This window comes from Nomascus leucogenys, chromosome 12 (genome assembly GCF_006542625.1).
Source record: "Nomascus leucogenys isolate Asia chromosome 12, Asia_NLE_v1, whole genome shotgun sequence".
Taxonomy (NCBI): Eukaryota; Metazoa; Chordata; class Mammalia; order Primates; family Hylobatidae; genus Nomascus; species Nomascus leucogenys.
The window spans coordinates 73058485-73085258 of record NC_044392.1 but is presented as its reverse complement, the minus strand read 5'-3'; the positions used below and the strand labels follow the sequence as shown (position 1 = coordinate 73085258).

General features: G+C 35.7%; 1 protein-coding gene and 1 pseudogene across 1 annotated transcript in view; one reads left to right on the top strand and one right to left on the bottom strand.

The window, feature by feature from the left end:
* The window catches only part of OLFM3 (olfactomedin 3), a 205189-nt gene that overhangs the window by 78906 nt on the left and 99509 nt on the right, over positions 1–26774 (bottom strand). The window lies entirely within an intron of this gene.
* On the top strand, positions 16734–18375 carry LOC115837504 (annotated as a pseudogene).

Below are 26774 nucleotides of genomic sequence, written 5' to 3'. Positions count from 1 at the left end.
AGAATTCTAATAATATAATAATGATAATAATAATAGTAACAGCAGTGACAAATATTTATTGAGCATCTGTCAAATGTCTGGTACTATGTATATAATTTTCATATATACTAAATAATTTGATCATTACAGATATTGAGGCAAGTGTCATCTTGTTACTCACATTCAGTATTTTTAAGTAAGGAGTTTGAGGCTCAACAACAGTAAATTTCTTGCCCAGGGTCACACAGAATAACTGGGATTATTTTATCTCAAGTGTTAGATCTGTTATTCTGTGTTGTGATACTGTTTGAGGTATTGAATGGAAGGAGAAGGCAGATAATCCGCAAATCTAACTTTAAGAAATAGGGGCATGGATCTAGTCATCTTCCCCAACTGGCTAGGTAGTTTCCAACTGGCCAGCTGGAATTTCCCATCCTGATTTAAATAATGAGCAGACATTACACTGAAAGTCATTGCAGAATTCCAAATCCCAGCTTCTGTTATTTGTGGATTAGACTTTCTGAGTCACAATGACTATGAATCCCCTCATGACTAACAATTTCATTAAGTAGAATTATTTCTGACCTCACAGTCCTGGCTAAAATCCATTTAAAGATATTAGTTTATGAAAAAAGTAATTAAATTCACTGTTAATGCAGAAAAATTAAATGATTCTGTATAAACAGAATTTTAAAATAGATAATCTCCTCTAGATTGGGAGGAAAAATACTGAGATGGCAGTGAGCAATCTGAAAAAGCAATTAAAATACATATTCTATTAAAGCAGTGAAACTATTTTATATGATACTGTGATGGTGGATATATGTCATTATATATTTGCCAAAATCCACAGAATGTACAACACAAACTCTATTGTGAACTGTGGAGTTCAGTTAGTGTTAATGCATTAGTATTGGCTAATCAATTTTAATAAAGGTACCATCTTAATGCAAGATGTAAATAATAGGAGAAACTATGTGCATGTCTGTGGAACAGAAGGAAGATATAGGAACACTACTTTCCACTCATTTTTTTTTTTTTGTAAACCTAAAACTTCTCTAAAAATAAAGTCTGTTAATTAAAAAAATAAAATGTATATTCTAGGACATAAGATGAGTTAGATAGAAAATAAAATGTGTATACAAGAAGTGGTTATCTACAGTCCCTATGCTGAGCTTTATAAAAGAGTATCATTTCAAATATTCCGTTTTGTCTGTCATCAGACCACTTGTCTCCATTTCAAAGCCGTATCAAGAGCTCAAAATATGTATGCACGGAATTGAGTTGGAGAATGTCATCAATTCTTATACCTAACTTCCAGTAATGTTGCTGGAATGGCCCTGACAGTTTTAAAACAGCTACAAGGAAAGACTTCAACACTGTCATTTAAGTGGATGTCACAAAGTAGATTTCAGTTAAATAACAAAATGATTTAACTTTCATTGAAGAACAATTTGCACAAAAAATGAGGAAACTGTTTACATAAATGACTGGCTTGCTCATGCTAAAAGAGTATTTATCAGAATTCTCTGGAAGATTCAGTTTTGCACTCTTAATTTATTTACAGTACTTCAGATTAAAGAATTTCACAACATAAGAATGTTGTAAATATTTAAGAGATGATGCTTTAGATGAGCAATTCCTAAGGACCTCTCTGTTTAAAATTTATTTTTCTCTTATACTTAAAATGAAGATTGGGATTGTTTATAAATATTCGTTTCATGGATATCTTCCCACAACTCTCTTCATACAGCAGGAGCCACCTACTCTGAACAGCCTTAGAGTGCAGGCCATATTAAAGGGAATTGGCGAATGCCAGAAGACAGTGGTGTTAAGTGTTGGCTGGCTTCTAAAGCTCCCCCCTCCATACGGCAGGTCCAAAAGTGCCTAGGCAATGAGCACTCAGAGAAATGGTGGCTATTGGGCCACTACATACCTATACTCTGTAAAGTGCTTTTAGAAAATTACTGTTACTAAAGTATTTCTATATCTCTGGGATGAAGAATGTCTAAAAAAATTACTCTTACATTCAGAAATTTAGGGCAGCCAATTTAATAGCTCTAGCTCTGTTTGTATTTGTTTTAGAATAAAAACAAATTTAAGCCTGGCCAAAATAAGAGATAAACAATAGATTCGTAAACAATAAAGTAGTATGCAAATAAGAGATAATTTTAGCATTAAAATTCCAAATTAAATATTGAAATATTGTAATTTATCTAGCTTATTAAGCTTTTTTATAATTCCTTTTTTTATTTTTTAATAATAATCATCCTACCTGAATTCTATATGTTAAAATCATTTAGAAGACTGCATGGTTTTTCCAGAGTTTTAGTATAGGTTTTAACAAATCACTGTGTCATGTAGTTGTGTTCATATTGTCTTGTAAATGTCAGTGTCCTAAAGTGGGATGGACACAGGATTTGCAATCATCATATCTCAATTCCTTATCTAACTCTGTCACCCTCTTAGGTGCATGACTTGGGTTATAATTTCAGTTTGTCAACTAGAAGAAGAAAATCCAACCTACTCACACAATATCTGAAACATACTTGTTGGTGAACGGATCCTTCACTGAGCCATTTTGAAGAAAAAATGAGCTTACATATGAAAGTTTCTTTGTAAACAATAAAGTAGTATGCAAATATGTTGTAAAATATTCAGATAGTTGCAATATTTGACTAGTAATAAATGATACAAACCATGGTTATTTCTAATTTGCTGATCATTTGAAGAAGTCTGGATTCGAAAGCTGAAACTTTTAACCCAGCTGTTCATTTAAGATAAAGCTTTAAGAGTGACACCATCAGTATATATCAGGACAACCAGATTCCTCTCTTTACATTACTTCCTCCTCATTCCTGAAGGACTTCTTGATACCAACAAGTTATGGTACCTTGACTACTATTTTAAAAGCTGGAGATCAGGAGATCGAAATACAGAACATGTATTTCATTTTGATTAAATATGTTCCAATTTTGTTGACACTGATATTACATATTAGAAAGCAGTTTTTCAATGAGCTATATTTCCAAAACAACACTATTACATAAAATAAACAGCATCATCAGAAGTTACTTTTGTATATTTTAATTTTTGTGAGACAATGTTGCATAAGAACTTTGGAACAGGAGAAGAAAGAGGGAGTGATAAATAGGTAAAACCTACTTTGGGCTTTTAGTGTTTCGTGTTACTTTCATTATCAACCTGGTTTTTTTTAAATAAATGCAAAAAATAATTTTAGTATGTACGATCTTATTAAAAATGATCTTAGTCTAAAGTCACTTAGTTGTTAACATTGTGTTTAAATATTTGGTCTTTAATGAAGCATTTTTTTCATATTTTATTTATACAACATATTTTTTATTAAATCTTAGTTATAACTTTAATATCATTATAATAAAGCTTTAGTACTATTCAGATTCCCTTAGAGTTTGCTAGATAAGTTTTTTTTCTATTTAATACTTATAAAACTGGCTTAGGATATGTATGGCTGGTGACATCACCTTAGATACGGCTCACAAAGTGAAAGGACTTCAGGAGCATACTCTTGAGGCACAATGGGGATTTAAGTGCCTTCTCACCCACATGACCTAGAGAAGCTACAACTGGGCATTCTAAGACTTTCATTTCAATGCAAGACCTTGAGACTCTGAAAACTGAAAAATCTTTGGAGAGACCCAAAGCTGGATTTATGTCTTAGAGACATTTATCAGAGAAGTGTGGGTACTATTTTTTAATTAAAGGGATGGTGGTTAGATTGTTTTATCTCCCTTGTTGTGTTAATGGTCATATGCTTCATTTTTGGATATTGAATGGTAGGCAATGATGGCGCAGCACACCTGAATTAACTTCTCCAAACTGCTCTGCATGGACCCATCAGTGCCAGAGGAAGCAGATGTAAACTTACTATGTAGAGTCCACAAAACACATAGGCATTCATATATGTTGGCTCACCCATTAAACTGGTCACATCAGAGGGAAGGTGACTTTCATAAGCTGATAAATTTGTATTCTAGACCAGCTACAGTGATGAATACTGATGCCATCTGTAGCACTGAGGCTCTAACACTGGCTTGAGATTAGTGGTTATAGGAAGCAGTAGGGGTAGAAATAATGGAGACAAGATTCCAGTATTGACCTGGGCTCATGCTGGAAGCCATTACCTGTGAGCTGGTAGCATCCTTAGTTGCCATGCATCTTCTGGGTCCATCTTTTGAGCAATGGCAACAGAGTTCTAGGAAGCAACTCATGATGGTGGCAGAAAATCTTACTAGATAGCTTTAGAAAACAGAAGCAACCCCAGTCCTTGAAAACGAATGAAGAATTAGCCTTGGTACAAATTTGCACAGTTCAGATCAGCTATAGTTCAGCTGGCAGAGGGCAGTTATAGAAATAGCTTTTAGGTATATCTCATCACGGACTACAACCAGTGGTCATTGTCCCTTAGAGAAATCATATGAGCTGCAAAATATATGTAACTGAACCACATTTGGTAACATATTGACCACCAATGCTTGTGAAAGTTCTGAGGAATATCACCAAGGGAGGGAAGTGGAGAAGGGATAATTTGGAATGAGCTGAATTATCACCTCAGCTTTGAGATTCTAATAAAGTTAAACTATGAAACTTCTTCAGAGGATGCCACAGAGTCTCAGTGGATTGTGGCATCACCCTTTTGTCAAGAGCTAATGAGAATCCACTTTTTTGCTTAAAACACAGGAAACATGGATTTTATTAAACACTATATTTTTTTCTTTTGATGTCTGTATGACATTATTTATATGTGCTACTGACTATACAGTATAGTTTTAATGTTGAACTTCCAAATGTATTTATAGTTCTTCCTATTCTTGATCATACCTCTATCTTATGTAAATGAGAAATTATTCCTTACAATAACAATTTTCTCTCAATTCAATGTTTCAGCTGCTTTGCTATATCTTAAATTATTTGATGCTGGGCTCTATATCATTTCATCTTCTGTTCGTAAAAGATTTTGATTGATATTTGTTTGATTTTTATATGTCTTACTGTTAATGAGCCGTTTTACTTTTTTGATGCAATACATTGGGTCTGGGTCAAAAATCATGTATTCCTATCTTTTATCATGGCTGGAATATTACTAATTCACTTAACATAAGGGGATTTATATAGAAGCCTAGATTTAGCTATGGATTGATTGAATGCCATTTTGGTAAATGTAATTCTGAATAGCAAATAACCAAATATCTTTTATTCTATATTCAGTAAATTTTAATTTAAAGAAGAGTGATGCAAGGTTTACTTGGTAAATGCATTTTCTGAATTTCATAAATATTCTGAATCAGTAGTGACTCCTTTATGAATTTGTAAGAGGCCAAATAACACCCCAAAATAAAGTTTCTCTTAAATTACCTTCTTATTGTAAAGTAAAATAGCATATAATTGATGAAAAAGCTCACAACATTCTTTCTTCAATCTCCTAAAATCTGGGATTATAAAAAGAGCAGCTGTACAACAAGCATTCAGGCCTTTTACTGTTAGAAAGCCCATCTGTTTTTCTGTACTTTTGCCTAAATTTTTAATAATTATGTGTAGACGTGATAAAAACACAGAGATTAACTATTTCTTCACTGATTACAACTTTAGAAAGGAACCTCATAAAAATTCACACTACATAATTTAATTAGTTTTATTTTAAATACAGAGAATGAAAATTTAGTCATGAAATACACAGACACACATACACACACACACACACGACATTTATTTGATTTTAAGATACCATTGAGTATAAGATGTGACATTAAAATGAAGATTAATGGTGTTTTGGAAAACTGCATAAGTATTGATTATATAACAATCAAATTTTCAAAAATGTTATATCCAAAAATTTATGTATGTCAAAATCAACAAAACAATACTACATTATTTCTACCCTTAATATAAGTGCATATATATGTATATAAAGATTAAAAGAATTCTGCCAGTTCTGATATTGTTATATAATCATATATAGAATATCCACATATATTGGATTAGGGTGACTAAAAATTACCAAACAAATCTTTACCTAAGCCACCTTTCATGTCTATGCAAACCTAAGTCAGTGTAGGTTGCCAATCCTGCAGCCAGGGCTGCCTAAAAGATAGTATTGATCTGGATCCCTGAGAACTCCTGGAACCTGGAGAACGGCTTTTTCTGCCAGGACAACACTGATGTAAGCATGACAGGGCATGAGAAGGTAAAGTGAGAGATGGTTGCTATAAGTTTGACATCTGCTTCATTTTGTTGCATTAGACCACAATCTAGATAGACTCTTGGGCAGTACCAGATGACACTGCCCTAGATGTAATTGCCAGTAGTGAGCAAACCTATGAAGATTTGACCAACCTCAACAAGGCAGGGACAGCTGCCAAGGATGGTGAAGTCCAGGAAATCATCTGGTGTTTTATAAAGTCCAGTCTCCTGAGAAGGAGCCTGATCACTTGTTTTACAGTAACAACAGTAAGGTTAAAGTAGACATGAAAAATAAAATTGTCTCCCATTTTGACAATTTTATCTTTCATATCTACTTACCCCAAAGAATCTAGTCAGAATGTCTCTGGGCATAGTTCCTTAGTTCAAGGCTTTGGGCAGTGGTCTCTTTATCAAAGACCTTCTTGAGTGAAGACAGGAAGGAACTAAGACATGACCAATGAAGATCAAGTGAGCCTAAGGTTACTTCTATCAGCCAGTCTTACTCTGCAAAACTGTCCCAGGTGGCTGTCATCTTTCCAGTGGAATAAAAGGTGAAGGTAACCAGTATTACAGTTTTAAAAAAATCAATGTTTTTAGCTTGACTCCTGGGGGAGCCTGGTTAAGATCAAACCTGAATATTTGTCTGCTTATATTTACTGTTACATATATACTATATATAATATATATACACACATATATACAATTTCTATACCACACACACACACACACACACACACACTTATACATATACAATTCAAAAATATAGAAATTCAGATTTCTACTCCCAATTAAAATAATGTAGTCATAAAATATTTCAAGCCATTTCTTATTCCACTGTGGTATAAGCTCCCTAAGTGGTAGGAGGAGTACCTCCTATTATATATTTCAGAATCCCTTCCTCCCTTACCAATGTGTGTCTGTGACTACCCTTAATGTCCTTGATAATGTCCAATTATGTCTTTCACTGTGTCACCTTTCTAAGGCATGTTCTAGTTACTTGGCTTCTCCACCTGGGAGCAATATCAATTTTAGTATAATTTCCTGCCTCTCTCTTTTTTTTGCCAGAATAATATGAAAAAGAAGTGATGTGCAATTAACAATAATTATTGTATCTATTTACATACATATAATTGCATTTTTGTATTCTCAAGAATGTATACTTTTAGAGTTATGGGTTACATGTGTAAAAGACAAACAGTTTCAGAGTTAAATACATCCATGACATTCACAATATTTAGATAAGAAACATTAAGAGTAAAGGACAAGACAGCAGATTCCATTTGGCCTCCCAAAGGGAAAAAACAGTTGCTATCTTTTTTTTTTTTTTTTTAATGCTGGTCTGTATTGATTCACACCATCTTTTAAGCCACTATCACCAAGAGTCTTAAAAATAAGGAAGAAAGGCTTATTTATCAACATTCATTGACAGCACCATCAATGATCTAGAAGAATCTGCAGTTTCCTTGACTTCTTAGATCATCATCTGATTTCTATCCCCATCTATGGACTTTCTGGAGCCCCAGACCTCTCCCAAAATCCTCTCTATTTTCCTGGTCCCCTTGGCATTTCCCTCTTTACTTTTATCATGTTTAATATGTTTTATAAAAAAGAAAAGTCCTTTTATGAGAATTTAAAGTAATAGGAATGTGAGGAATCTAAAGCTGGAGAATTTAGTGCCAGCAAAGGATGGTTTAATGTTTTCCCAAAGAGATTGACTTTAAAAATGTCAAGACAACAGGAGAAGTAGTCTTTGTTAACCAAGAGGCAGCAGGTAAGTTCCTAGACGCCCTTAAGAAAATTGTTGAGAAGAAAGGACACCTTTCTGAACCAGTTTTTAGTGCAGAGATAAGTGCCCTGTTCTGGAAAAAAAAACAAAACAAAAAAACAAAACAAAAAAAAAAACAGAAGAAAAATGCCACAAGGGACATTTATTAGTAAGGAAGAGAAGCGAGCACCAGGATTTAAGACAGAAAGTAATAGGCTAACTGTAATGTTTTGTGCAAATGCAGTCAGTTTATAATCAGTACCGCCCTATTAAAGCCTTGAAAGGAAAAGATAAATACCAGCTGCCAGTCTTTTGGTTGTACAATAAGAAGGCCTGGACAACGAGAATCCTTTTTCTGGAATGGTTCCTTTGATGCTTTGTCCCTGAAGTCAGGAAGTACCTTGTTAGTAAGGGGTTGCCTTTTAAAGTTCTTTTGATATTGCACAATGCCCCTGGCCACCCGGAACCCCATGAATTCAATACCAAAGACCTTGAAGTGTTCTACTTGCCCTGAAACACAACGTTTCTAATTCAGCCTGTAGATGAGAAGGTCATGAGAACCTATAAGGCTCATTACACATGTTACTCTATGGGAAGTATTTTCAGTGCTATGAAAGAGAACCCCAATAGACAGAACACCAGGAAAGTCCATTGAAGATGTCATTGTTCTTATAGGAAAATCCATGAAAGCCACGAAAGCCATCAGATTTCTGCTGGAGAAAACTATCCAGATGTTGCACATATCTTCGCAGGATTTACAACAGAGCCAGCCAAGAAAACTATGAAAGAGATTGTGGACATGACAAAACAAGTGGTGAATAAAGGGTTTCCAGGTATAGATTTTGTAGAAATACAAGAGCTAATAGACACCACACCACAGGAATTAACAGAAGATGACTTTGTGGAGATGGCAGCTTTCAAACCAATGCCAGAAAACAGAAAGTTTCTGATTATTCAAGACTTCCTTTGCTTTTTATGACATGGGCCCTTCTATGATACAAGCACTAAAATAAAGCAAATGATGGAAAAAGGATTGGTACCATATGGAAACATTTTTAGATAAATGAAAAAGCAAAAATCAGAAAGAAATTATGATGTATTTCCATAAAGTTACATGGAGAGTGCCTGCCTCTCCTTTCTCTCCTTCCATCTCCTTCACTTCTTCTGCCTCTGTCATGGAGACAGCAAGAACAGCCCCTTCTCTTCCTTCTCCTTCTCAGCCTAATCAATGTGAACATAATGAGGATGAAGACTTTTATAATGATTCACTTTCACCTAATGGATAGTAAATACATTTTCTCTTTTCTATGATTTTCTTAATAACGTTTTCTTTTCTCTAGCTTACTTTGTCATAAAAATACAGTATATGATACGCATAACCACAAAATGTGTGTCAATCAACTCTTTATGCTATTGGTACATCTTCCAGTCAACAACAGGCTAATGCGTCAATCAATGCTTTATGCTATTGGTACATCTTCCAGTCAACAGCAGGCTATTAGTAAAGTTTGGGGGAATCAAAAGTTATACATGGATTTTTGACTGCACAGGGCGTCAGCACCCCTAAGCCTCTCATTGCTCAAGGGTCCCGTGTAGATGTATAGATATTAGTGACAAAGGAAGAAGTGTGTAAACACTCAAGTAATATCTTATAATAAGTGATATAAAAGCTTCAGTTGAATTTTTGAATATTCAAGCTTGAGCTTAATTTGGAATATGGGCAAGAGGGAGTACATAAAAAACAAAGGTGCTTGTCTTTTAAAAAATGTTTGATTTTTTCCTTTTGAGTTCATGCAAAAATGAGAAGATTGCACCCCCTCCCCGCAACCACCCAAGATTTTAAATGTGTAAGAAAAGAGAGGCGAGGGAGGAGAAAACATATATGGTATGGAAAAAAAAACGTAATAGAAAAGTGGGAAGACTTAAGTTAACTAATACTTAATTTTAAGTTGTTCATTTTGTAGAAGTGCAGCACAACTTTTGCTCAGACATTATGCAATGATACATAAAAGTCTTGGGAAGGGAGGAGGCCGGCTGGTAGGTAGGTGGAGGGTGATAATTTTGTATGTACATAAAATAAAGTGGTGATGTTTCTCATATAGTTCAGTCACAAGGCAAAGGAAAAAAGTGAAATGAGACTGGAGGGGGAAGAATCAGGATCCAAGGCATAGCATGTTAGCTTGGGGGAACCAGCCCCTGGCTACTGCAGCCATTCCAGCTAGAACATCAGACATGTGAGTGGGGACACTAGTTAAGATGACTCCAGGTGTTATCTGACTGCGATTGCATGAAAGACCTCCAAATGAAACCACATAGCTGAGCCCCACCAACCCACAGAGCTGTGAGACAGACAATTAAAACATCACCATATGAAGACACTAAATTTTGGGTTTGTTGCACAGCAATAGATTATTGGAACACACTCCTTTACCAGATTACTAATGAGACCATATTTTCTCCTTGTTGATTATTTCCAATTTATTCATTAAACATTTATTAAAAGTCATCTCCTATGACAGGCTCTGGGTATAATAAGGTAAATAAAACATCATACTTTCCTCCAATGGACTAACTTCAGTTATATAATTTCTTCTCTTGAGAAATCTTAAGAGGGGAATTAATGGATATTTTAGTATTTGCTATTAGCACAATTCGCTAATACTCTGTAATAAGTTAATTTAGACCCTTTTTTCAAATTATCTGGAGAAAATTTTGTTTTTTTAAATAAATTACAATGCATAACATATAGATATAGGTGAAATATTTGTATAACCTCCTGATGAGTGAGGTTATACAAATATCAAGAAACAAAAAGCCATGAATCAAAAAATTTAAAGATTTGACTCCATGGATGGAAAAACAAACTTTATTGTGGCAGAAAACAAAATAAACAGAATAAAAGAACAAATATTTGAGAGAAAATAATTGTATACCTATGACAGAAAAAATGTTAAGAATGCTTAACATTAAAGCGCTCCTAGATATTTATAATAAAATGGCAAACCAATAAAATATAGGCAAGAAATATGGAAATGCAATTTATGGAATAAGAAATGAAAATTAGAAATGAACATGTAGTAACATATTTAAAACCATCAATAGGAAGAATAAAATTTGAAAGAAATTCTCCTTAAGAGAATTTTTTCCAGTAAGATCTTAAGGTCAATAATGTCTAGGACATCTCTTAATTCAGCTTGATACAGGGAACAGGCAGTCTCTTATGCAACTTGATTGCCAAAATCTTTTCTAAATTCAGTATTATTGTACTCTGTGTCCAAGTAGTAATATAATCATCGTGGAAAATACTTATTTTCCAAAATAAAATCATCTTGGTAAATACTTATTTTCTAAAATAGTTACAATGTAGTCTAAAGTGAAAAGAGGATAATCTTTGTGTATAAGTAATATAAACAACCTTAAAATTGTCTGTTAAAATTCTACAAATCCCACAGCTGAGTACATTATACAGAAAAAAAAAAAGCATCAGTATATGTGGATATATATCTCATGCTTACAGTTGCATTGTTTGAAACAACATAAATGCCAATCAATAAGAATTGTTAAATAAAAAAGCATATATCCAAATTGTGTAGTATTATACTATGCAGCTATTAACATGAGTGTGTTTCATTTATAATTACTGACTTGGAAAAATACTTATATTGTTAGATGAAAAAAATTAAATGTGAAGTAATTATGGCATGATTCATTTTTACAGCCCAAGGTAATTTATAGATTCAATGCCATCCCTATCAAGCTTCCAATGACTTTCTTCACAGAATTGGAAAAAAACTACTTTAAAGTTCACATAGAACCAAAAAAGAGCCCACATTGCCAAGACAATCCTAAGCAAAAAGAACAAAGCTGGAGGCATCACACTACCTGACTTCAAACTTTGATACAAGGCTACAGTAACCAAAACAGCATGGTACTGGTACCAAAACAGAGATATAGACCAATGGAACAGAACAGAGCCCTCAGAAATAATACCGCACATCCACAACCATCTGATCTTTGACAAACTTGACAAAAACAAGAAATGGGGAAAGGATTCCCTATTTAATAAATGGTGCTGGGAAAACTGGCTAGCCATATGTAGAAAGCTGAAACTGGATCTCTTCCTCACACCTTATACAAAAATTAATTCAAGATGGATTAAAGACTTAAATGTCAGACCTAAAATCATAAAAACGCTAGAAGAAAACCTAGACAATACCATTCAGGACATAGGCATGGGTAAAGACTTCATGACTAAAACACCAAAAGCAATGGCAACAAAAGCCAAAATTGACAAATGGGATCTAATTAAACTGAAGAGCTTCTGCACAGCAAAAGAAACTACCATCAGAGTGAACAGGCAACCTACAGAATGGGAGAATATTTTTACAATCTACCCATCTGACAAAGGGCTAATATCCAGAATCTACAAAGGACTTAAACAAATTTGCAAGAAAAAAATCAAACAACCCCATCAAAAAGTGGGCGAAGGATATGAAGAGACACTTCTCAAAAGAAGACATTTATGCAGCCACCACATGAAAAAATGCTCATCATCACTGGCCATCAGAGAAATGCACATCAAAACCATGATGAGATATCATCTCACACCAGTTAGAATGGCAATCGTTAAAAAGTCAGGAAACAACAAGTGCTGGAGAGGATGTGGAGAAATAGGAACACTTTTACACTGTTGGTGGGACTGTAAACTAGTTCAACCATTGTGGAAGACAGTGTGGCAATTCCTCAAGGATCTAGAACTAGAAATACCATTTGACCCAGCCATTGCATTACTGCGTATATACCCAAAGGATTATAAATCATGCTGCTATAAAGACACATACACACGTATGTTTATTGTGGCACTATTCCCAATAGCAAAGACTTGGAACCAACTCAAATGTCCATCAATGATAGACTGGATTAAGAAAATGTGGCACATATACACCATGGAATACTATGCAGCCATAAAAAAGGATGGGTTCATGTCCTTTGTAGGGACATGGATGAAGCTGGAAGCCATCATTCTGAGCAAACTATTGCAAGGACAAAAAACCAAACACTGCATGTTCTCACTCATAAATGGGAACTGAACAATGAGAACACTTGGACACAGGGTGGGTAACATCACACACTAGGGCCTGTCATGGAGTGGGTTGAGGGGGGAAGGATAGCATTAGGAGATATACCTAATGTAAATGACGAGTCAATGGGTGCAGCACACCAACATGGCACACGTATACATATGTAACAAACCTGCACGTTACGCACATGTACCCTAGAACTTAAAGTATAATAATAAAAAACATGAAATAAAAGTGTATATAATAAATTTGTATATTTGGATATACTGATCTAGCATAGATAACATGTATAAAAATGTACATAAAACTTAGCAGTATTTGACTAAGAGGTAAAAGATTAAAAGGAGTTAAAGATGGTTACTTTTATTCTGTATATATTTGCCATATTTAAATATATTATTTTTCTACTTTTAAATATCTTATTTTTCATATCATTTGAACCTATAACTCTAATTCTCAGGAGTCATCTTAAGGAAATGATAAACAAGCCAGAAAGGAGTGGAGAACAAATATTGTAATCCATATTATATATAATGACTAAGTTGAAAATACCCAAAAAATTCAGCCATAGGGAACTGATTAAGTAAATCAGGTTGAAGTCTTAAATATGATACTTGTTCATATTAAAAGCATGTCTTTCAAAGACCTTTTAATGATCTTGGAAAATAATAGCTTTTAATGACCTTGGAACATAATGATCTTGTAAAATGATATTGAAAAATAGTTTTAATGATCTTGGAAAATATGATACTTTTCATGTTAAAAGTATGTCTTTCAAAGAGCTTTTAATGATCTTGAAAAATAGCTAATAATCTTGGAAAATACTTGGATGTAGTATAAAGTGAAAAAAGGAAATTAATCTTTGTGTATAAGTAATAATATGAAAATCTTAAAGCACAATTATGCCTATAGACACACACACACACACACACATACACATATACACAGAAAGAGAAAAACAATCTAGAAGAAAACTATTGTGATGAAATCTTGCCAGGATTAGGAGTGATATTAGTTTCATTTTACTTTTTAGACTTTTCCATAATTTCTGAAATTTTTATAATAAGTGTCATTGGTTTTCTAATTCTCCCAAAGAATATATCACAGCCAACATGAAAATATCACAATGAGTCAGGAATTTTGTGAACTCTTTAAAAAGGGATTAGTTGATTATCCTTCTAATCAAGGTAAAACTTTGTTTCTGATATCTGTATAAAATACTTAATTATTTCACATGCCTATTCACCAAGTTCATTATGCAGAAAACAAAATTAAATAAACAAAAATGACTCCATGAAGTAGTACTGAATATAATGAATATCCTGAATTCTAAAACTCAATGAAAAAAGAACTACTTGATTCATTGCTTAAATAATTATAAAAATGAAATTCAAGAAATAATTTGGGAAGATTTGAGTACTAATAAAAAGAGGTAATAGTTCAGCAAATTGAAGACAACAGAATGAATTAACACTGTTGGAAAAAAATTTGCCTTCAAACAGCAAATATTTCCACTTTTCCACAGATACCATGGTCTTTCACACCTTATGCAATATAGCCTAACCAAATATTTAGATAATCTGGGAATTCAATTTAATAAAACAGCCTCTTTTCCAGTACATTATTAGTAATACATTAGTTTTCACAGTGATTTAGCAAATTTATCTTTCTAATTATTTTGGTTGAACTAATGTCAGCACCCTGTAGATTGTTCTTGGTGCAAGAGAATATTTCTTCCACTCAGGCCTCAGAGTTTGGAAGGATTTAGCTAGAGATTTTTAATTTGCCCTAGTTAATCCATCCCATGAATCATTAACTTAGTATAAAAAATAAACAGTGGCTTGGGTTAAGCACAGCAATTTAAATATTTTGCAGAGATTCAGGAGGAAATTTAGAATGGTCAGCAGTTTTGTAAGAAATAATAGTATACTTCGTCAAGTATTCCAGATAAGGGAGGTAGATACTATATGAATAACATGCTAGTTATTACTATATGAATATTAAAATAAAAGCAATAAAAATAAAATGTAAGCACTAGAAGAATAATAAAAAATATTGATGAGCTGCTGATCACTATTACTCATAGGAAGCATGGTTTTGTTTGTTTTCTTAAAATTTGGACCACTTTCTCGTATAGTATCTCATTTTTGATGGATTTTTTTTCACTTAGGTTCAAAAGCCCACTGAATGTTTCATAATGTGATAAACATTAAAGACTAGTAATTATATGCATTAGATTATCTACAGTAGTGCCAATTCATTTTTTGTAGACAAGCATGGTGCTTAGCTATTGAAGAAAATAAATGTTAGTGGCCAAATCTCCAATGTGTATATGCAAAGCTATCCACGTTTCATATTCATTACTGATGTTTAAAATTTCAGGTTTAACATGGACACTATTTACCATGAAAATCATAAAATGTAGTTATATTTCACTATGTGTTTGTTAGAACTATATGGAATTGCCATTTTTAAAAGATATAAATGTTGAACATGGCCAATTTGATATGCATTTACCTAATACTTAGTTCTCCCCAAATCTTAAATTTGTCTTTAGGTACACTACGGATTGTAGAATTAGGTATACTGAAGACAACATTTTAAATTTTTTAATGTGTAAACTTAATTGTATAAAGCTTGAAGTTCTTTATTAGTTCAAGCTTCATATTTTCTATGGCCCTGCTGGAAAAGAATGAAATGAAACTCTGTCCTGTGTGAGACTCTATTAATTTTGATAATAAATGATTCTGCAATTTATTTTTCCTGTTTACACTATATAGGTGTGCCAAGCAAGATTTGTATTGTACCGGTTCTAGACTCAATTCGGTATCAGAATGACTAGAGCAGCATGGGGAGATAATAAAGCTTTTGTATTCTCCATAAACCCTTCTAACAACAAGCTGGTGAATATAAGAGACCCCAGCAGATAGCCAGTCAAATTTAAGCTTCTATACAAAGACTTTATCTATAGAAGCTTATGAGCAGCAACAGCTGAACAGCAGTCTTTGAGATTTGCGCATGTATCTAACAAACATACTTTTCCTAAATCCTTTTACAAAAATTAAATCTTAGTAGAAAAATATGGTCACTCTTTAACAAATTTTTAAAAATTACTTTAAACAATTTGATTTACAATGTTGCTTCTCTTTTCTCCTCCTTCCTCCTCTCCCATTGCCACCCTTTCCCTCCCTTTTCTTTGTTCTCTTCATTTTAATGTCCAAGGCTATTAAAGAAACTACATGATTTTGCCTACTCCTACTTTAAAAATGGTGAAAAATTTGCATTGAATTCAAAGTTTAGCCACCACTGTGGCTGATGCCCACCTCTTCTTTTCTTCTTTACTGTAAGCATTATTGTAGCCTCGGCAAAGAAATCCACAGGGGCTGGCAAACAGGCTCTCTCCAAAAGAGAATGTGTTTATAAACAAGTGTTTGTCCTCTCTATTCTACCTTTACCTATTCAAGGAATAAAAGCTAACTCTATTCATACTTTGCTATAATTTTTACTCTTAGTATTTTTGGTGAAGGGTAACAGGAAAAGTAAGATTTGAATTTTTCCAAGTAGATTGTATGGTAACATTTACATTCATTCATTTATTCATTCTAATCAACCTCAGTTCCTGAATCTTTGATCTGTCTTATAGGTGAAAGGATTTTTAATGTCCCTGTGAGCCAATTTTTAGTTTCTGAAGAGGAGGAAGGATGCAGAATAAAAGGAAATATAAAAATGTTGTACACCAGCTCTCAGTAACCTTAGAAGATTTATATGATGCTGCAATAAGAAAACAGACTCTGCAAAATAATGTGATTTGTGACAGATGTGAAGTCAGAGGTGGGGAAAAAAAAAGGAACAGTACACTGCTGTCATAATTGCTGAGGTATTGGAACGCAAGTAGGAATTCATCAGATAGAACCCAGAATGGCTCAGCAGATTCAAGCTGTGTGCATGGAGACCCAGGGCCATGGGGAACAGATCAGTCCTCAAGATAGATGTAAAAGCTGCAATACAAAGAAGATAGTTTTGGGAGAAGACAGTTCTAGAAATTCATATTGACAAGAGCATGGAAGATGGCCAGAAAATAACATCCCATAATGAAGGAGACCAAAAAGCAGGACTGGAGCCAGGAGATATTATCATTGCATTAGATCAGAAGGACCATGCTGTTTTTACTTGACAAAGAGAAGACCTTTTCATATGTATAGCTATACAGCTGGTTGTAGTATTGCATGGCTTCTGAAAAGCAATATCCACTCTTGACAACTGAACCATAGTCATCATCTCTCATCCAGATCAAATTGTCAAGCATGGAGCCATCAAGTGTGTGTTAAATGAAGGCAGGCTAATTTATTGTAGACCACATGAAGAGTCGCTTAATCATTGAATTTAAGGCAAACTTTCTTGATAATGGCTTTCCCTTTTTTGACAAACTCCTCGCTAGAAAAACTCCTCCCCAAGAGGAAAGTAGAAGAGACTGATGAGATTAATCAAGCAGAATTGGTGGACTTTGATTCAAATCAGGAAAGACAACGCTGATGCCACTACAATGGAAAAGCAAATGCGGGATCATTACAATGGAAAAGCATGAGGATGATAAACATCATTTTAGAGGTGTTCAGTGTCAAACCTCTTAATGGGACCAGTGATAATACTCGCTGCTGGCATTTTATGTGCAGTAGTGAATGAGCAAAGGACTGTAATCCTAATATGCTCACTACTTGCTGTTGTTTTTGTTTTACTATTCAACTAGAGTAATGTTTTAAAAATTAAAGGAAGAATAAATACAAATTTTTTAAAAGTTGACAAGGATGAGCATGGCCAACAAAGCTCTCTCCACTTTGGCAACAAATAGTTTTAAATTTGGTTTCCAGAGTAAGTTAATAGAAGGTATAACATAGAGAGCCAGAAATACAAAGTGCTCTATTAGTGAGATGTCAGAAGAGAAGTGATTATTTCTAACTATTATCTGACATTTTATGAAACAATCTCTTTTGAGATATTAAATATATACTGAGATTCAGAAAACAGTAGACATATAAATTATCTCATTTAGTAAATCAGTGAGGCTATTTAATCCAGATAATTTAAACTCTAAGAATAATTTTATTTTCCAGTAGATTGACTTTTACTTATTTTATTTATTTTCTTTTACATAAACTCAGAGGGAATTACACTTTTTCAGACCATGTCATTTAATGTTTCCAGTTTTAAAGAGAAATAGAGTATTTGGCATAATGAATGCCTTTTTTACTACTTGTCTTTATGTCATATGTAATTTTTCCTCTGAAAGTTTATTTTAAATGTGTTTCAAAGTCCAATAAAGGGAACACTAATACAGATTGTAATTGTATTTCAGTAATTTAAACTCTTCATTCTATAACTGTGTAACTTTAAGCATCTTTAACACAAATTATATATATTGAAAGGACAGGTTCCTTCTTTAAGCTTTCCATTAGCACGTTTGGAAATATTTTCCCTACATGGAGCTTAAACATGTTATATGTGGCATGGAAGCACCTGAGAGAGTTCTTTGGTTCACAACACTCAGGATACAGGGGACACGATCCCAGTAATGAGCTATTTACTTTGTATAAAGCGAATAAATATAATACTAATAAATGTAAACACCCTGCCTACTTTCAGGCCAGCTGGAATTGGAGTGACTAAATAAGACAAATGGGCCTAGGTTTAACGTCTTTATTTTTAAACCTTTTCTAAGAGTCATTATGCTCTTGTACATGCTGTATAACCTTTATTTCTAACCACAATGGGACTTACTTCGTCAGTTTTACCATAGTTTTGGACTAAATTCCTCTATTTGCTTATTTGTTTACAATTCATTGTCTTTTTTCTGTTGCACTCTATTAGAATCCCAAACCTCCACTTACCTCTGTTGCTAGAGATAAGTTATGCATATGAGCACACTCTGACAAAATTACTCTTAAGCTGGGATTTTGACCTTAGACTTATGTGCTATTCTACCTTGTTAAAGCTCAAGAATACACACACACACACACACACACACACACACACACACACACACACACACATTTGATTACATTAAAATACACCTAGATTCCATGCTTCATTAATCATTTTCCATGAATTTTATATTAATCCTGTACATTAATGAGAGCTTTTAACAATTTCCTTTTCTGCTGTTGAAACTTCAGTCTTCTCATATTTAACCCATTTTTGGACCTTTGATCCATGTCAAGATAGCCTGTGAAGACTGTTGAACTGTTTGGCAAGGTCTCCAAAGCAGTGGTTTACAAATTGTGTGGCTTCACTACTATTAGGCTGTTCAAATTAATTAAATGGGCTATGAACAGATTTAAAATTGAAATGGAATAGAATACATCAGATTGAATTTTATAATTTTTATATTACACTGCAAATGAAAAACTTGCAAAATTTTCCGTGTTTGTATGCATGTGTATATATATGCTTGTGGTAAATATATTACTTTTATTACTTACTCTGGTTTGTATTTGAAAAGTTTTAAAGCCTAGAGCAGGATTTCTCATGCAAGAGTTACCAAATAATTCATTTAAAACATAGGTGGTAATAATAATAATAATAAAAGTATGCATATTATTTGCTTATATCGATTTATATAACAAAATGTACAAAGATATGCAACAAAAATGTATAAGTATTAGGAATAAATTTATTATTCATTTTACTTTACATAGCAAAAATGCCAGAAAGTTCCAGTTAAATAATACAATTTAAATTAATAATATTAACATGGCACATGCACCTGCCTTCTTGAATTTAAACTGACCAGGTTGTGTTTAATAACAGGAAGATGTATTAGCACCTTTTAATTTTCAGTAGCTATTGATTTTATCTTTTAATTTTAAGAATGTCGTGTCGTCCTTGAATCACTGTGAAAGTCGTTGTAGTTATTATGCACATTGACCATGGCACTTGTTAATAAAATCTGCAGTAAGCTGATACGTTCTAAGAGTGGACACAGTTCCTGCACTCACAATTTGCACATGATATTTACTGCAGTTGTGCAGGACATTTTTATTTTCCAATTTAGCATGATTACACACTTTTTTGTTTTTTTTTTTGAGATGGAGTCTTGCTCTGTCGCCCAGGCTGGAGTGCAGTGGCGCCATCTGGGCTCACTGCAAGCTCTGCCTCCCGGGTTCACGCCAGTCTCCTGCCTCAGCCTCCCGAGTAGCTGGGACTACAGGCTCCAGCCACCACGCCTGGCTAATCTTTTGTAATTTTTTTTTTTTTTTTTTTTTTTAGTAGAGACGGGGTTTCACTGTGGTCTCTATCTCCTGATCTTGTGATCCGCCCGCCTCGGCCTCCCGCTTACACACTCTTAAGCCATACAATATTTCCATTCTCTGATCTCTTTTTTCTATCTGAACTGATGCATAACTTTTGTTTTATATCATTCCTTGACTTCATTTGACTCTCACTCAGAACAAATGCAGTAGAAAACAAGTAATTGAAAACAATAAAATTATTAGGAGAAAAGATGCTCACAAAAAGATCCAGAACATGATTGGATTAATTCCTTTTTCGCTTATCCTTGAAATACAAAACACGAAACTTAAAATCTGTCATAGAAGCTTCCAGAATGTATTCATGGAGCTTAGGATGTCCATAAGTGCCAATGTGGAAATCCTGATCTAGATAATTTCTCCACATTTTGTAACTGCAGGTGTGTGTGTGTTTCATATGTACCAACTATCTGTAGAAAAATAATCTGTGATAAGAAAAATATTGAAAGAAATCAAATGTTTATGCAGGAATTATACATGTTCAAAATTAATACTATCTACTATGCTAAAAATAAATAAATGCCTATAAAATATTTTAAAATATATACCATTACTAACACAAGACAGCAATTAATGTACTTATCACAAAATATTCTTTCTAAAACTTACTAGAATTCCAACAATTTGTATTTGTGTATGTATACAATGAGCTTTGTAAAATGGTTAAGTTTTACATGGCAGGAGAACACTAAATTGCAATGCTAAGTGAACTCTACTCCCTAATTTTAGGTTGTGAATGCCAAATTATAATGATCTCTATTTACTCTCTTTTTTTTTTTTTTTTTGTGAGCAACATGGCTGTTTATTTCACCTGGGTACAGGCGAGCTGAGTCCGAAAAGAGAGTCAGCGAAGGGAGATAGGGGTGGGGCCATTTTATAGGATTTGGGTAGGTAAAGGAAAATTACAGTCAAAAGGGGTTTGCTCTCTGGCGGGCAGGAGTGGGGGTCACAAGGTGCTCACTGGGGGTGCTTTTTGAGCCAGGATGAGCCAGGAAAAGGACTTTCACAAGGTAACGTCATCACTTAAGGCAAGAACCAGACATTTACACTTCTTTTATGGTGGAATGTCATCAATTAGGTGGGGCAGGGCATATTCACTTCTTTCGTGACTCTTCAGTTACTTCAGGCCATCTGGGTGTATACGTGCAGGTCACAGGGGATGCGATGGCTTGGCTTGGGCTCAGAGGCCTGACATTCCTGCCTTCTTATATTAATAAGAAAAATAAAACAAAATAGTGTTGAAGTGTTGGGGCAGCGAAAATTTTTTGGGGGTGGTATGGAGAGAGAATGGGCGATGTTTCTCAGGGCTGCTTCGAGCGGGATTAGGGGCAGCGTGGGAACCTAGAGTGGGAGCGATTAAGCTGAAGGAAGATTTTGTGGTAAGGGGTGATATTGTGGGGTTGTTAAAAGAAGCATTTGTCGTTTAGAATTATTGGTGATGGCCTGGATACAGTTTTGTATAAATTGAAAAACTAAACGGAATAAGAGAAGGAGAAAAACAGGTATTAAAGGACTAAGAATTGGGAGGACCTATGACATCTAATTAGAGCATGCCTAAGGAGGTTCAGCATAGCCTTGCCTGCAAAGATTATTTATTTACTTTAAGAGTTAAGAGTGGCGGTTTGGGGATAGTACCAGAAGATATCAGCTGTGATGGCTTGGAGAAACAGTGTAAACTGGCAGTGTAAACAAGAGCAGGGCATGTATGAGTAGTTGAGAATGGTGAATAGGAGTATGACTAGACAGGAGATAGTAGGGATGACAAGATTTTGGGGGCACAGTCTAAGTTGGTCTGGTGTCTGGAATGAGACTGGGGCCTAATAAAAAGGAGTGTCTATACAGGAGCTTAAATGGGCTGTATCTTGTAGCATTCTGAGGACAGGCCTGAATTCTGAGAAGCAAAAGTGGTAAAAGTATTGTCCAGTCCTTTTTAAGTTGGTGCCTGAGCTTGATGAGGTGTGTTTTTAATAGACCATTAGTCTGTCACTGAATACTAAGAGCCTGAAAAAATCCTTGGCTGATTTGACTAATAAAGGCTGCTCTGTTATCAGACTATAGAAGTGGGAAGGCTAAACTGAGGAATTATGTCTGACAGAAGGGAATGACAAGGCTAAACTGAGGAATTATGTCTGACAGAAGGGAAGAAATGACTGCGGTGGCCTTCTCAGACCCTGTAGGAAAGGCCTCTACCTATCCAGTGAAAGTGTCTACCTAGACTAAGAGGTATTTTAGTTATGTTACTCGGGGCATGTTGAGTAAAGCTAATTTGCCAGTCCTGGGTGGGGGCGAATCCTTGAGCTTGATGTGTAGGGAAGGGAGGGAGCCTGAATAATCCATGAGGAGTAGTAGAATAGCAGATGGAACACTGAGAAGTTATTTCTTTGAGGATAGATTTCCACGATGGAAAGGAAATGAGAGGTTCTAAGAGGCGGGCTAGTGGCTTGTACTATAGCATAGCCTGCCTTTGCTGGTGTGTGGCGATTAGGCCTGGTGGAACTGCCATCAATAAACCAAGTGTGATCAGGGTGAGGAACAGGAAAGAAGGAAATATGGGGAAATGGGGTGAACGTCAGGTGGATCAGAGAGATGCAGTCATCAGGGTCAGGTGTGGTATCTGGAATAATGTGGGAGGCCAGATTGAAGTCCAGGGCAGGAACAATGGTAACTGTGGAGACTTAACAAAGAGTGAGTACAGCTGAAGGAGCTGGGGAGAAGAAAGTATATGCGTCAGGTGTGAGTAAGGAAATAGATTTTGGAAGTTATGAGAGCTGTAGAGAGTGAGTTGAGCATAGTTTGTGATTTTTAGGGCCTCTAAAAGTATTAAAGCAGCTGCAGCCACTGCACGCAGACATGAGGGCTAGGCTAAAACAGCAAGGTCAAGTTGTTTGGACAGAAAGGCTACAGGGTGCGGTCCTGGCTCTTGTGTAAGAATTCTGACCACACTAACCATGCCTAGGAAGGAAAGGAGTTGTTGTTTTGTAAGGGATTGAGGTTTGGGAGATTAACTGGACATGATCAGCAGGGAGAGCACGTGTGTTTTTATGAGAATTATGCTGAGATAGGTAACAGATGAGGACGAAATTTGGGCTTGATTGAAGTAATGGGAGCTGTCTGTGAAACCTTGCAGCAGTACAGCCCAGGTAATTTGCTGAGCCTAATGGGTATCAGGGTCAGTCTAAGTGAAAGCAAAGAGAGGCTGGGATGAGGGGTGCAGGGGAATAGTGAAAAAAGCATCTTTAAGATCGAGAACGGAATAGTGAGTTGTGGAGGAAGGTATTGAGGACAAAAGAGTGTATGGGTTGGGCACCACAGGATGGATAGGCAAAACAATTTGGTTGATAAGGCGCAGATCCTGAACTAATCTGTAAGACTTGTCCGGTTTTTGGACAGGTAAAATGGGGGGATTGTAAGAAGTGTTATAGGTTTTAGAAGCCCATGCAGTAGCAGGTGAGTGATAACAGGCTTTAATCCTTTTAAAGCATGCTGTGGGATGGGATATTGGCGTTGAGCAGGTTAGGGTGATTAGGTTTTAATGGAATGGTAATGGGCATGTGATCGGTTGCCAGGGAAGGAGTAGAGATGTCCCATACTTGTGGGTTAAGGTGGGGGGACACAAGAGGAAGGCGTGAAGGAGGCTTTGGGTTGGGGAGAAGGGCAGCAATGAGATGTGGCTGTAGTCCAGGAATAGTCAGGGAAGCAGATAATTTGGTTAAAATATCTCGGCCTAATAAGGGAACTGGGCAGGTGGGGATAACTAAAAAAAAGTGCATAAAAGAGTGTTGTCCAAATTGGCACCAGAGTGGGGGAGTTTTCAGGGGTTTAGAAGCCTGGCTGTCAATATCCACAACAGTTATGGAGGCAAAGGAAACAGGCCCTTGAAAAGAAGGTAATGTGGAGTGGGTAGCCTCTGTACTGACTAAGGGGACGGACTTACCTTCCACTGTGAGAGTTACCCGAAGCTTGGCGTCTGTGATGGTCTACGGGGCTTCCGAGGCGATCCGGCAGCGTCAGTCTTCAGCCGCTAAGCCGAGAAGGAGTCAGTCAGAGAGTCTTGGGCCAGAGTTCCAGGGGCTGTGGGAGTGGCTGCCAGGTGAGTTGGACAGTCCGATTTCCAGTGGGGTCCCGCACAGATGGGACGCGGCTTAGGAGGAATCCTGGGCTGCAGGCATTCCTTGGCCTTGTGGTCAGATTTCTGGCACTTGTAGCAAGCTCCTGGGGGAGGAGGTTCTGGAGGAATGCCTGGCCGCTGCGGTTCAAGCGTTTGGAAGTTCTTGTGTGCTGGAGATGTGGCTGGGGTTTGTCTCACAGTAGAGGCAAGGAATTGCAACTTTTTTCTATTGTTGTACACCTTGAAGGCGAAGTTAATTAAATCGTGTTGTGGAGTTTGAGGGCCGGAATTTAATTTTTGGAGTTTTATTTAATGTCGGGATTGGGTAATAAAATGTATTTTGAGAATTAGACGGCCTTTTGACCTTTTAGGGTCTAGGGCTGTAAAGTGTCTCAGGGTTGCTGCCAAAGGAGTCATGAACTGGGCTGGATTTTTATATTTGATGAAAAAAAGCCTAAACGCTATCTGATTTGGGATAAAGAAAAAGCATTAACCCTGACTATGCCTTTAGCTCTAGCCACCTTTTTAAGAGTAAATTGCTGAGCAGGTGGGGGAGGGCTAGTCAGGGAAGGAAACTGAAAGCCGGACCCGGTGTGAGGAGGGGAGGTGATAAAAGGATTATAGGGTGGAGGAGCGGAGGCTGAGGAAGAATTGGGACCTAGCTCGGCCTGGGGAGGAACAGCCTGGGGAGGAGGGGAGAGGTCAGATGGGTCTGTAGAAAAGGAGGATTAGAGGACTCAGCGACGCTTGGGATCAGGACTGAGGGGACAGGCGGGAGGGAAAGAAGGAGGATTTGGGACGAGTTGCATTGGGCACAGAGAGGCCACTTACTGGATTTGAAATTGATGAGATGTTTCTTGGGCTGGTGGGTCTGAGGAATCTGAGGTCGTAGGTGGATCTTTCTCACAGAGCAAAGAACAGGAGGACAGGGGATTGATCTCCCAAGGGAGGTCCCCCGATCCGAGTCACGGCACCAAATTTCATGCGCGTCCACGTGAAGAGACCACCAAACAGGCTTTGTGTGAGCAACATGGCTGTTTATTTCACCTGGGTGCAGGCGGGCTCAGTCCCTATTTACTCTCTTGAGAAGGTACTAGTATAACCCTCAAGTGAATATAAGAGCGAAAAACAGTGGTAAATTAATGGGACTAGAGTGCATATTTTTTAAAAATCAGTTTGCAACCACAAGAATTCATGTGGGTAATGAACCATACATTATGAAACAACACTAAATGTTTAAATATAATATTAGAAACTGTTATGATTTACCAACTTTTAGAAAAGTAAATAAATTGTTCTATATTAAAATATTAAGTAAATCTAGGTTTGATTTAATCTGGAATATATTGCTGAGGATATTGATTAACATAATCCAAGTAACTCATGTGATGCAAAGTGGAAAATCATGATTTCTAGAGTAAATAGAAATTTTAAGATTATTATTAGAAGTACAGTTTGTAAGATCAGAAACAAAAAAAATTCCTTTTTCTAAGGCAACTTTCCAAAATTTCTTATAAGTCATATAAACAATTATTATGTTTCGATTGAGTATTGACTCTTGGCTTGAGGTACCATGTGTCTGAAGGCAAGTTTTATTTTATTTTCCTTCTAGACATTTATTTTATTTATTTGAATTGGTATAAGAAAAATTTTTTAAAGGAATAATTCACCCTTCCTTAATATTTACCTACAATATAAATATCCATAGCTTACTGAAAAAAAGTGTTTTGGAGAAGTTATCTCATATTTTCAGTTTTAGAAGGATGAGTTTAAAAAACTGAATATTTTTGAGCAATCATTATATAGAATATAATATTGAGTGGAATATCTGTGTTGGGTAATATAATCTCCTTTTGACGGATCAGGAAACTGAGGATATGTAGTAAGGTTGAGCAACTCACCCAACATCATATAACTAGTAGTGGCAGATTCAGGATTTGGTTTCTGATGGATTCCAAACACATACAGCTTTATTGTGAAGTATATCAAAACTTTGAAATTATAGTGGGTGGTTAAACATAATTCTAAATGGTGTTCAGACCTGACTTCTCCATGTTTAAGGGGTTCTATTTAATATTGAGCAGTTTGGGGAACTAATTTATATCAGCAAGTATGCATTTCCCATAAAATAAAAAACAGAATTGAGGCTGGGCATGGTGGCTCATGCCTATAATTCCAGCACTTTGAGAGGCCAAGGTGGGTGGATTACTTGTGGCCAAGAGTTTGAGACCAGCCAGGCCAACATGGTGAAACACTGTCTCTACTAAAAGTACAAAAATTAGTCGGGCGTTGTGATGTGTGCCTGTAGTCCCAGCTAC